The sequence below is a fragment of the Lycium barbarum genome, chromosome 9 (assembly GCF_019175385.1).
Source record: "Lycium barbarum isolate Lr01 chromosome 9, ASM1917538v2, whole genome shotgun sequence".
In the NCBI taxonomy this organism is placed as follows: domain Eukaryota; kingdom Viridiplantae; phylum Streptophyta; class Magnoliopsida; order Solanales; family Solanaceae; genus Lycium; species Lycium barbarum.
Genome location: NC_083345.1, coordinates 75,199,096 through 75,210,220, shown reverse-complemented (window position 1 = coordinate 75,210,220; position 11,125 = coordinate 75,199,096). Strand labels below are relative to the sequence as shown.

The 11,125-nt window shown below is 34.7% G+C and overlaps 1 long non-coding RNA gene across 1 annotated transcript; it reads left to right on the top strand.

Moving 5' to 3' along the window:
- The first annotated feature begins 467 nt into the window (after positions 1-467).
- On the top strand, positions 468-2,897 carry LOC132608980 (uncharacterized). The gene is made up of 2 exons (XR_009570632.1): positions 468-1,071; positions 2,568-2,897. It is a non-coding gene; the product is annotated as an uncharacterized LOC132608980 (long non-coding RNA).
- The last annotated feature ends 8,228 nt before the right edge of the window (positions 2,898-11,125 follow it).

Below are 11,125 nucleotides of genomic sequence, written 5' to 3'. Positions count from 1 at the left end.
AAGATACACTAATATATATTATGTATAATTTTAAGCATTAATTATGTCAAGCTTATCAATTTGAAAAGCAATTCACCCAAAAGGAAAGTGTCTTAGTTAAGTACTTATTTTAATCAACCTCTTTTGCAATTGAATATTTTTCTTTGTTAAGTCAAGAAGCTTAATTAGTTAATTGAATAATAAAATTATCTCGATATTGTTTTAATCGATTTTAGTTAAGTCGGCTACTTAACATAAGACTTGGTTACATTTTTAGAACCAAAGAATATCTATTAGATTAAATGGTTAATCTTCTAAATCCTAAATTCAGTCCTTTTATATTTCATTTTTTGGACAAATTCAGGCCCAAATTCACCAAAAATACCCAGCCCAACCCACCAGCCCAAATTTGCTGAAGAGCCGGCCCACAAAGCTTTAAATCCCCAAGACCCCCTTAATCCGTTCCCCCCCCCCCCCCCCAAAAAATCAGCAAAGCAAACGAACCCTAGGCTCCTCTTCTAAATCACCCCAATGGTAAATCCAGCTGGCATGGAACATTTTTGGCTAAATTCCAATGCCTTCAAGCTTTCACAGTCTTGGTTTCACCATTTTGGGAAAAGTTATTTATTGTTCTTGTCTTATTCCATCAACGATCAAATTCAAAACGGTAACTTGCTTTTTCCTCAAATCTTTTTTATTTTTCTTTTTTGTTTTCGGATTTCTATCCAAACTAAAATGAAATTCAAGTTTGAAATCCGTCCCATATCGGTCTTGAACCAAAAAATTGGATATTTTGGGTCCTATATAAAGAACCCATCTCTTCATTCTCAGGGATAGGTTTTTTGACACCACAAAATTGGTTTTTGACAACCACAATAGATTTTTACACCATCAATGAGGTTTTCACACCCCCAAGTTCTGAAATTTTGAATTGCTTGGCTTTGAACAAGAAATTTTCTCTTATAAGTCGAGTCCTTGAATTATCAGAACAAGTTAAATATTTTTTTTTAGTTCGAGTTAGTTATCGTGTTGGTGAAAGTTCGAAGGTGATCGACTCAACTTTTGTCGCCCCCGTCGCTGCTCCCGAAAAAGGTAATTTTCCCTCCTCCCTCATTTCTTTTGGTTCTGTTTTAATATAGTATTTAGTATTTTATCTTGTTTTCAGTTCTGTTGCTATTTAATATCTTCAATTAATTTCTTAGCTCTATTTTTCTGCTTTATTTAGAGTTCAACATGGCTAAGTTGATTTTGTAAGCGTCTTAGCTTTACTTTGTTTTGGTGTGTGAGTTGTGAAGTATGAATCGCTAACGATTTTTAGTACTCTTTATCTGTTCAAAACGATTTAGTATGGGCGGTTGTTAGATTATGTGATTTGGCCTTCAGATGCATATGCATTTTAGTTTTTCATTCCCGTTTTCATTTGAATATGTTCTCATCTTCAGTTGAATAGTTAGCCTTTAGTTTTTCTTTTATAGCTTAAAAGGTGTATTTCTCTGAGCTGTAGTTATGTAGCTGCTGGTTTAAACATTTTCCTTTATTGTTTTAATCCAAAATGAAGATTAAGTCCATGTTCTTCACAATTAGCCTTTTTCTTGTTTGAACTTAAGATAGCTTGAGGGCTAGTCTTTCATTATTATTCCCTTTATTGTTGTTTTCCTCCCTTTTTTGTCAAAGACATGTGATTTGTATATAAATTGTATGCTTTTCTTTTAAGTCATTTGTTTGTCTCAAGTATTCTGAACCTGTGATCAGTATGGGGATTTTCCTGCGCTAAAATTATTGTTTCAATGTTTATGGCCTCAATTTTGCCATCAGCTCATCATTCCTTAACACATCATGGATCCTTAAGTTCTAATGTAGAACTTGTTAGTATAAGTTATGTTCCTTGAGTATGGGTTTTTGTTCCAGTTAAAAGTTCCAACACTTGTCTTCATTTTTCTAGCAACTAGTTAAATACCTCAAAGAAATAGAACTATGGCTAATAAATAAACACACATATGTTTAAAGTGTAAACATTTTGTTTACCATATTTCAAGAAAACAGGTGGTTCCAGTACCCTTTTCTCTATTTATATATCAGAAACCTTATTTTACTTATCAACCAAGTAGAATTCTTGGGAACCATCTCATCTATGGAATCTATTAGCCTTGTTTGAAATGGTATGCTCATTGTTGGTTATTCCCTTTACAACAGGTGTATAGGTAGCATGATTAAGACTTCATATGTTCTCCGGATCAAGGATTTGTGAGTTTGCTTAAGTGGTTGATTGTTCTTTTTTTGTTTAATTGAGCCAAATATCGAATGTCTACTTTTATGTGCTACCTGAATATGTAAAGTTCACTATGTGTAGTAGGTTGAAAAGTGTTTATTGTTGTTTATGCCTTGGTTTTGGAAATTCATGGTAATATGGTAGTTGGTAGAATTTGTTTGACTGTTTGCAAATGATATAATGTCACTCGACTTAGGATTACTTGGAGCATAATTGTATGTTATTTGCGTCACTAGTGTTTAGATTGAATAGTGATGCTTCCGTATTTAGATTCTAATCTTTACTTCCCTTCCTTTTTCTACGCATGAACCACTGCAAGTCCAATTGGACTTATGTATTGTCCCTGCATTATGTGTTGGGCTTGGGGTCTAACACAATACTCTCAGTCTGTCAAGTCAGTCCAGCAATACAAACAGAAGCAGCAACAGCAGCGAAAGAAAATGAATAGGCCACAGCCCACTAAAGTAGCAGCAGCCCAATTCACAGAAAGAAAAAGAGCGGAATAGACGCAATAAAGGTCCAAGAAGGCGAAGAGATACGATTAGCTAATCTAACATTTCTCCACCTTCCCCTTCTCTATCCCTCTCTTTATTTATCTTTTGCAATTTGTATACATGTATATACTTGCAAACACAAGTATTATTGAAAACCCTTTGGTTGGAACCTAGTTGAAACTTAGGCAAAACGATGTGTATATCGTTTATAACGGATAGGAACCTGAACACATTTTTAAAATTCGAACCCAACGAAAGATAAAGAATATCATTCTATGAAAAGAATTAAAGAAAAAAATTGTATTTCCTTATGTAAAAGCCGAAAACTGAATACAGTATAGTACATATTTTGAGGAAATTAACTTGCCTTAGATTTGGAAAAAATCTGAAACTGAACAGTTAGGTATTTGTTGAGAAATTCAATTTTCTTAATTTTCAGGAATCACAAAAAGGTTAATAGAAATTCTAATTTCAAAAAGTCGAGAAGAATTTCAAAATTAGTTGAGGGACTCAAATGACTTTTTTTGTAATTCTTGGGGCCAAGCCCACTCTAATTGGAATAAACAAAGGGAATTTCATTTGAATTTTAAATTTGAGGAAAGGATTCAAGAAGGAGTATATTTGGACCTTGATTTTGAGAAAATATGGCTTTGGTTAGAATATGGTTGACCCAAATATAATAAGCTTTCTCTTTACTTATACATAAAAACCTATTCTATTTTGCAAGGGAGATATACTTTATTTATATTTTCTATATATATATATAACAAAAACTTTTAAAGATTAAATCAAGACATTTGACCAAATTTGTAGAAACTCTACCTAAGAGAAATCTTGAGTGGGTTTTGATCCGAAAATGAAGCGAATATAAACTCTTATAAATATTTTTCCAAAAAGAAAATCAACTCTTTTTTCTTTAAAGAATATTTTGCCAAAAAAATGAAGTTTGATGATAATCATGGCAAGTTTTGCAAGAAAGAAACATTTTTAGCAAATAAGTACATTAATCTCACGTTGAAACTCGTAGGTCAACCGTATTCTACTGATTTTTAATACTAGAGTGCTTAAAACCTTCCCTAAGGGATCACCAGAACCCTTACCTCAAACTTTGATTTTAAAGAATTTTTCTCTTGTTTGAATAAACCCTTTAACTCGATTTTCCTAATTTCTTTTATAAAATTTGGTGGTGACTCTAAAAAATATAAAATCTGAATTAGCGCACCAATAACCTCTTAGTAGCTTTTATGCACCCGCGAAAAAGTGAAGCATACTATTACACCAATTCAAACACTTCATCTCATACCTTCTTAGTGTGTGGAACACTCCTAATCTCATTCCAAAAGTACGAATTATCATATTCACAACTTGCCGACTTTTAACGAAACTCATTCTTCTTTGATTCACTGACCCTCTAAACCTTCCACCATTTACTATTCATATTTATAGATCCTTATAACCATTTATATTAATAAGTTCAATCTCTTTTAACCTCAAGATAGTTTCTTTCGAACTTGCGTCGACTAACTTACGATGCAACTTTAATGTGCGAAAATCCGGTATGTAACAATAAAGAATTACCACCACTTGAAAGAAATGTTAAACATAAAAGGAGAGAGGTACAAACAATTACATTAGCGAAAATTAAAGAATTATGTTAGTAAATTATAATGTTAGTACAAATAATAATAATGTTAGTATAAGATAAAGTAATGTTAGCATAAATGAAGACATAATGTTAGTCTATGAAAAAGTAACATTAGTATAAGTAGAAATATAATGTTAGTATACGATAAAAGTAACGTTAGTATAAATAGAAATATAATGTTAGTATACGATAAAAGTAACGTTAGTATAAGTAAAAAGATAATGTTACTATACAATAAAACAATATTAGTAGTAATAAAGAATACGTTAGCGTAAATAACAAAACTATATTAGCACAATTTATGTTAGTACCGATAATGTAAGTAAAATGACATTGTAAGTAATTTTATAAATACCAATCAAAGGAAATATAGAATATTTAAATATAGAGTATTTATATATAGAGAGTATATAATATAGAGTGTACATACACACACAAACCAAAATGCGATTTTTGGGTTAGTGTAAGCTCGAAAGGTGTATGTCGTGGCATTAAGACATCAGAGACTAAATCCCGTTCAGGCTGCGAATACTGGGGATCAAGCGTGTCACCTCGCCGGAGGATGAGTTGTTGCATTCTCATCTTTTATTTTTGGTCTTTCATCATCGCCAAAAATTATTTTATTATTTATTATATCTGCCTTTTCACTGTAGAGGCCTCACAAATTGAGGAAAATTTCTTCGGGGCCATTATCAAGTGTAGTATCCATTCATTATTTAGATTAATAAAAACAACAAGGGGTAAAACGGTCTAAAATCACCAAAATAGTAGCGAGAAAGTAGCCAAACAAAGCAAAACACCCAATCGAGCAACACAGTAGCAAAACAGTTCAGCCAAAACATTGAGACAACACCCCAAACAAAACAGAATATCAACCAAACGTATTTCGCCGGAAGAGCAAGTTCCGCTCAGATCCTATTCAGCACAAGCAATAGATCATATAAAATCAAATGAACTTATTTCATCGAGGAAAAACAAAACCAAAGAGACAGAGGAAATGGTGAGACGGTCGTGGCGTTGCTTCAACAGCTTTCGCTGGAGCAACGCCGGAGTTCGATCTTTCCAACCAAACTCAAAAATGGTGGAAAAAAAACCCATATTTTCAGATCTGTAAGGAACTCCGGCCAGATCTGGTGGATCTCGTTAGAGCACTGACGGGGAAGAGGGGGTGAGAATGGAGGGTCTTTGGCGTCACTTCCACGGCAAAAATTTCGGAGCGACGCCGGAAAAAGTGCAAAATACACCCAGATCTAATTGTTTTCGGACGAGGGCACTATGGCCTAAAGTTTCTGCCCTTTTGAAAGTACAGAGACGAGAGAGAGTGTAAAAGATGGAGAAGCAGCACGGTGGTAGTGGTGGGCTTCGCCGGGGTTTTCTGCCGGAGCTAGAAGCTCGTCGGAGAAGAAAAGGGAGAAAGGTAGGGGTCTGTGCGTTGAAGAATGTGAGGGAGAAAGTAAATAAATTTGAAAATTCAGGTTGTAGGAGATGACCATAAAATTAAACAACATCGCCGCCCCAACTTTCTTTTATAAATGGAAAAGGGATCAAATTTACCCTCCAAATATGATTTATAGTTTAAATTTGCCCTTCGTTAAAATTTGAAGTCAAATTTGCCCTTCCCGTTAGGATACTTGTTATATTTGTCTTTTTTTGGATGGAAGTGTGACTTGAACTAAAAAATTAGATACCTAGACTTTCAAACTCAATTATTTTAACCCATGACCTGTTTACCCATCATATAAAATAGGACGTTGGGTGGTATCCTAAATTCCCTATTTTAACCCGTTTTGTGAAGGATGTATGTACTGATGTAACAGTAGGTATCCTAAATTCCCTATTTACGTGAATCTCACACCCCAAGTGTTGGTGTTTCTATTTTGTTGAAAGTTTAAATCCAATGTGACATCCTGATGGAAAGTTGTTTTAGTTTGTCTCAGAATTCTGTCTCTTATCTTAATTTTAATGAATCTTAATTTGTTGAAAAAGTTGTAAGCTTTACTATATTGCTTGTGTGGAGCTTCTCTTTTACTCCTTTTGTCGTAGGTAAACGGGTCACGGGTCATGAGTTAAAATAATTGGGTTTGGAAGTGTACGTGGTTAATTTTTTAGTTCAAGTCACACTTTCATCCAAAAAAGGACAAATATAACAAGTATCCTAACGGGGAGGGCAAATTTGACCCCCAACTTTAACGGAGAGCAAATTTAAACTATAAATCATATTTGGAGGGTAAATTTAACCCTTTTCCCTTTATAAAATAACTTCTTCTTCTTTTCAGTCTTTTATAAAATAATAACTTAACCCTCCTCTTTATCTATAGGACAATAATCATCCTATTAACTAAAAGATGAAAACTCATTAACCAAAGGGTCAAGCCCCATTAGGCATGTCAAATGACACTTTTTAAAAAGGTGACACGACCTTGACTTGATCGAATTCTTGTTCTGTGCTTTAGGATTAACTACTCTTATTTTCCTTGCGCTAACGGATTGCATTAAAAATACAATTAATAGACATATATAAAAATGCAAGTATTAATATGTAATTAAAAAAATATAAATAAAATGTATTTGCAATAAAAATTAAGAAACGATGATTAACTGCACAAAAATTGCAGTACTATGTTGTACACGTGCAGATGAATAACGATTCTTGGAAATGATTAGAAATGATAATAAATTAAAAAAATTCCTAAAAAAACAAATAATAATTATCAATAAATTACCGAAAATACAAAAATGTGCAAAATGTGCTATTTCGTTCTTTTTAACGATCGGGGCCTCCGGAGACGTTATTTGTAAGTATGGTGAGCCAAAACTGGGTGTCAACACTTATAACTTTCAGGTTTTGGGGTGATGTATGACTTAGATTTCTGTATTTATGAGTTAGGAGACTTTATTATTGACTTATGGGTTGATATTCTTCACTACTGTTTCTATATTGTGTTAAAAGACTTTGGCTTATATTTTGGTTCGCCTACGGGTTAGGATAGGTGCCCTCACGGAACTTGGTCTTTGGGTCGTGAAAAAAATATACTGTTGACTCAAAAAATTGTTACAGACATAAGGATTAAAGGAAAACCTGCAAATGTAATTTTGAAGCTAGACATGGCAAAAGCATATGATAGGGTCTCCTGAAAATTCTTAATGCATGTATTGAGAAGGATGAGCTTTGTGGAGCATTATACCAACATGATATGGAGGATTCGTTCAAATAATTGGTATTCTATAATGGTAAATGGGCAGGTAACTGGTTTTTCCAAATCCAGCAGGGAGACCCTTTGTTCCCGCTTTATTCATTTTATTAGTTGAGGTGTTGTCAAGGGCCCTAAATGCATTGTTTGAGGATACTCACTTTGCTGATATGGAATGCCAAAGTGGTCATCACCCCTTAATCATCTTCTTATGCAGATGATACTATCATATTTACATCTATTGAACCAGAATCCTTGAAGAAGATTATGAGAGTGTTGAGAAGATATGAAGAGACTCCAGGGCAGTTGATCAATACGGAAGAAAGCTCTTATTATATGCATGAGAAAGTTAAAGAAATTTTGATTCAATCAGCGGGGAATATCACAGGATTTACAAAGGGAGAATTTCCTTTTAAGTATCTAGGATGCCCTGTACTTGTTCAAGGAAGAAAAAGATATACTATGCCGATATGATCAAGAAGGTGAATGCCAAATTACACTACTGGAAGGGAAACTTCTGTCCTTTGGGGGTAAGGAAACTCTTATCGAAAGTGTTCTTCAAAGTATGCATGTGTACATGCTATCAGTGCTAGATTTTTTTTGGAGTAACAAAAAGGAAGGAAGAAGTAAGCACTGGAAGGAGTAAGCACTGGACATCTTGGTAGAATAGCTATCTCCCAACACAAGGAGGTGGTTTGCAATATAGATCATTATTTGATGCATCTAGTGCTCTATTCGCTAAAATTATGGTGGATGTTTAAGAATGCTAAGTTCTTGTGTTCTATTTACATGTGGAACAAATAATGTAAAAAGATTATCCCTATGGTATTTCAACGGAAAATAGGTTCCCAAGTTTGGAAGAAGATGTTGGAAGCAAGAGAAGTGCTGGAGCAAGAAACATGGTGGGAGATCAAGGGAGGAAAAAATTAAGGAGTTTGTATCATATTGTTCCTCCAGTTTTTCCCATCAATGAGAACATGGAGGATGTTTCTAACACGACCCAATTTAGGATCATGACCGGCGCTAAGGGGTAGGATTCACAAAGCAAGCCTTAACGGGAATTCAAAGAAAATCGGGCAGAGTTTCCCATATTTTTATGACTATCCAAAATTTCCCTGTCTCAAAATCAAGAACAGGAATAACCAATCTCAACCAAACTAACAATAATGTAATATCCATATTTAAGTGTAGGTATTTAATTAATTAAAATTAAAAAAAAAAGGATACAATGGGCCTTAGCCCACCAGATACATAATAAGGAAAAATAAGGGCACAATGTGAAGAGATTTAAGTTGAAGTTTGGTCAGCCACGTTTACAAACAAAGAAAGAAATAGGGGACGTGGGTTTCTGCCTCTCGTTCTAGTGAAGCAGCACGAAGGTAATTCAAGGCATAGATAAATAATTGAAGAGAGCAGGAGAAGATAGAGGTAAATTTCTGAATTTAATTTATAGAAGCACTATAATGTAAGTTAGCAGTGCTTATAAAGGATTATGTGAGGACAATAGTTCTGCTTTACTTGGTTTCAATCAATTATAATTCTTTATGCCCTCTACATATGGTGTTATCAATCCAAGTATAAGAGCAAACAGAGAATAAGATGTGGCTTATTTTCCATTTGAGTACTACTAATTGATTGACATGAAATTTAAGATCATATTCCAGAGGAATGGAAATTAATAAAAGGTGATAAGATTTGACTAGTTATGTTGGCAACTCATGAGTTGATATATAGGTTTGTTTTGTAAAAATATAGGTAGTTGAAGAAGTCGTACGAGTTGCTCGAGGTGACGAGTTTAGTATTTCAACATGAGTACGGTGAGTAGTAATCTTACCACAATTTGTATTTTCATAACCTGCATGGTTTATACATGATTTTGAAATTAAGATGTGTTACCGATGCTTTGAAATTGCATGTGGGCCAAGTCCTTTACTTGATATGGTACCAAACAGTTTACTTAAGGTGTTTACAGGTTCTTCCAAATGTTTTCATCGTTACTAGATATGTTTTACCGTTACTTGAGATGTTTACAGTTATTTTGAATGTTTTTCACCGTTACTTGAGATATTTACGGTTATTTAAAATGTTCTCATTATTACTAGAGATGTTTTATTGTTACTTGAGCTATGATTACCGTTACCGAAATGAAATTACATGATTTGATAAGAATTAAAATGCCCTGTATTATTTTGAAAATGCTTTCATATGAGTATTTACTGTTTACAAAGAAAAGTATTAATAGGAGGAGACTTTGAAGGATCTTGTAGCTAACGGAGGGTTCGTTAGACTTGGTGCACCTTGTATTTACAGATTACAGTTACAGCCCTAGCTAGTGGGAAGGTAGAACTAGCATACATGTACAGTTTTCCCTCGAGTAAGGACCTACAGTTATATTTGACTCCTTTTACGAAGAGGTCCACATGATACAGATTACATGATCCTTTCTTCGAAACCCCCCAGATATAAGAGTTGATATGACAGTGTTTACAGAGTTTATTACTGAATTGTTAAATGATTTCTGCTTACATGAAACTAGACAAAATTGGTTAATGCTACCGTTTTTGCAAAAAGGGCATTTATTTCGTGATATTTTATGAATATTATATAAGCATGTCTTCCGACTTGTCCCCAATAAAAACTGTTGTGGTTAAGTGTTATTACTCACTGAGCAAGCGTCTCACTCCTCGCTATTTTTTTACAGAGACCGCAGGTGACGTTGGTGAGGATTACGGTAGCTAGAGAGCACGAGTTGAAAGTTCCTAGTGAGCTCCGCACTTGTCCGCGTGGACGAAGAGTCTATTATTTATTATAGTCTTTCTTTTGAACTCTTAGAGTTGCTCCACAGCCATTTGATTTATTGCATGAGTATTCTTTATTCATTATGGACTGGTGACTAGTATTAGACGTTTTTCCCGTATTTCAAAGATGTTTTAGTATCATTATGTTGAAAACGGGTTGATTGCATTTAGTTTGGTTGAGATTGGATGTTTCTGTTGTTGATTTTGAGACAGGAAAGTTTTGGATAGTCATAAAAACAGGGGAAACTCTGTCCGATTTTCTGTAAATTCTCGTTAAGGCTTGCTTTGGGAATCCTACCCCATAGCGCCGTCATGGTCCTAAATTGGATCGTGACAAAGTTGGTATCAGAGCCTAGGTGATTTCAGTGTGACTGATGGAGCACACGTTAGTAGTAGAATCTCAATTATGGTTATGTTGCCGGCCATTCCCATAATCGTGATTCTGCGAGAGCGTGATAGGATGTGGCTTGTCTTTATTTCTTATTCCTCCTTACGTGTGTGACGTTTAGGGTCAACTAGATGAATCTAACATTATTTCTTTTGGTAATCAGAAGGCTAACACTTGATCATCTTCTGGCGAAGCTAGGATAGTTGTTCCACAGGCACCTAATGCCATCTCGGGTAGGCAGCCAGCCTCCACCGCTGAGGGAAGAGACGAAGCTCACAGACGGGGCACAGGTAGGGGCCGCGGTACCACCACAAGGACCCACAGTACCACTACGGGGACTACGAGGGAGCCCACTCCTGAA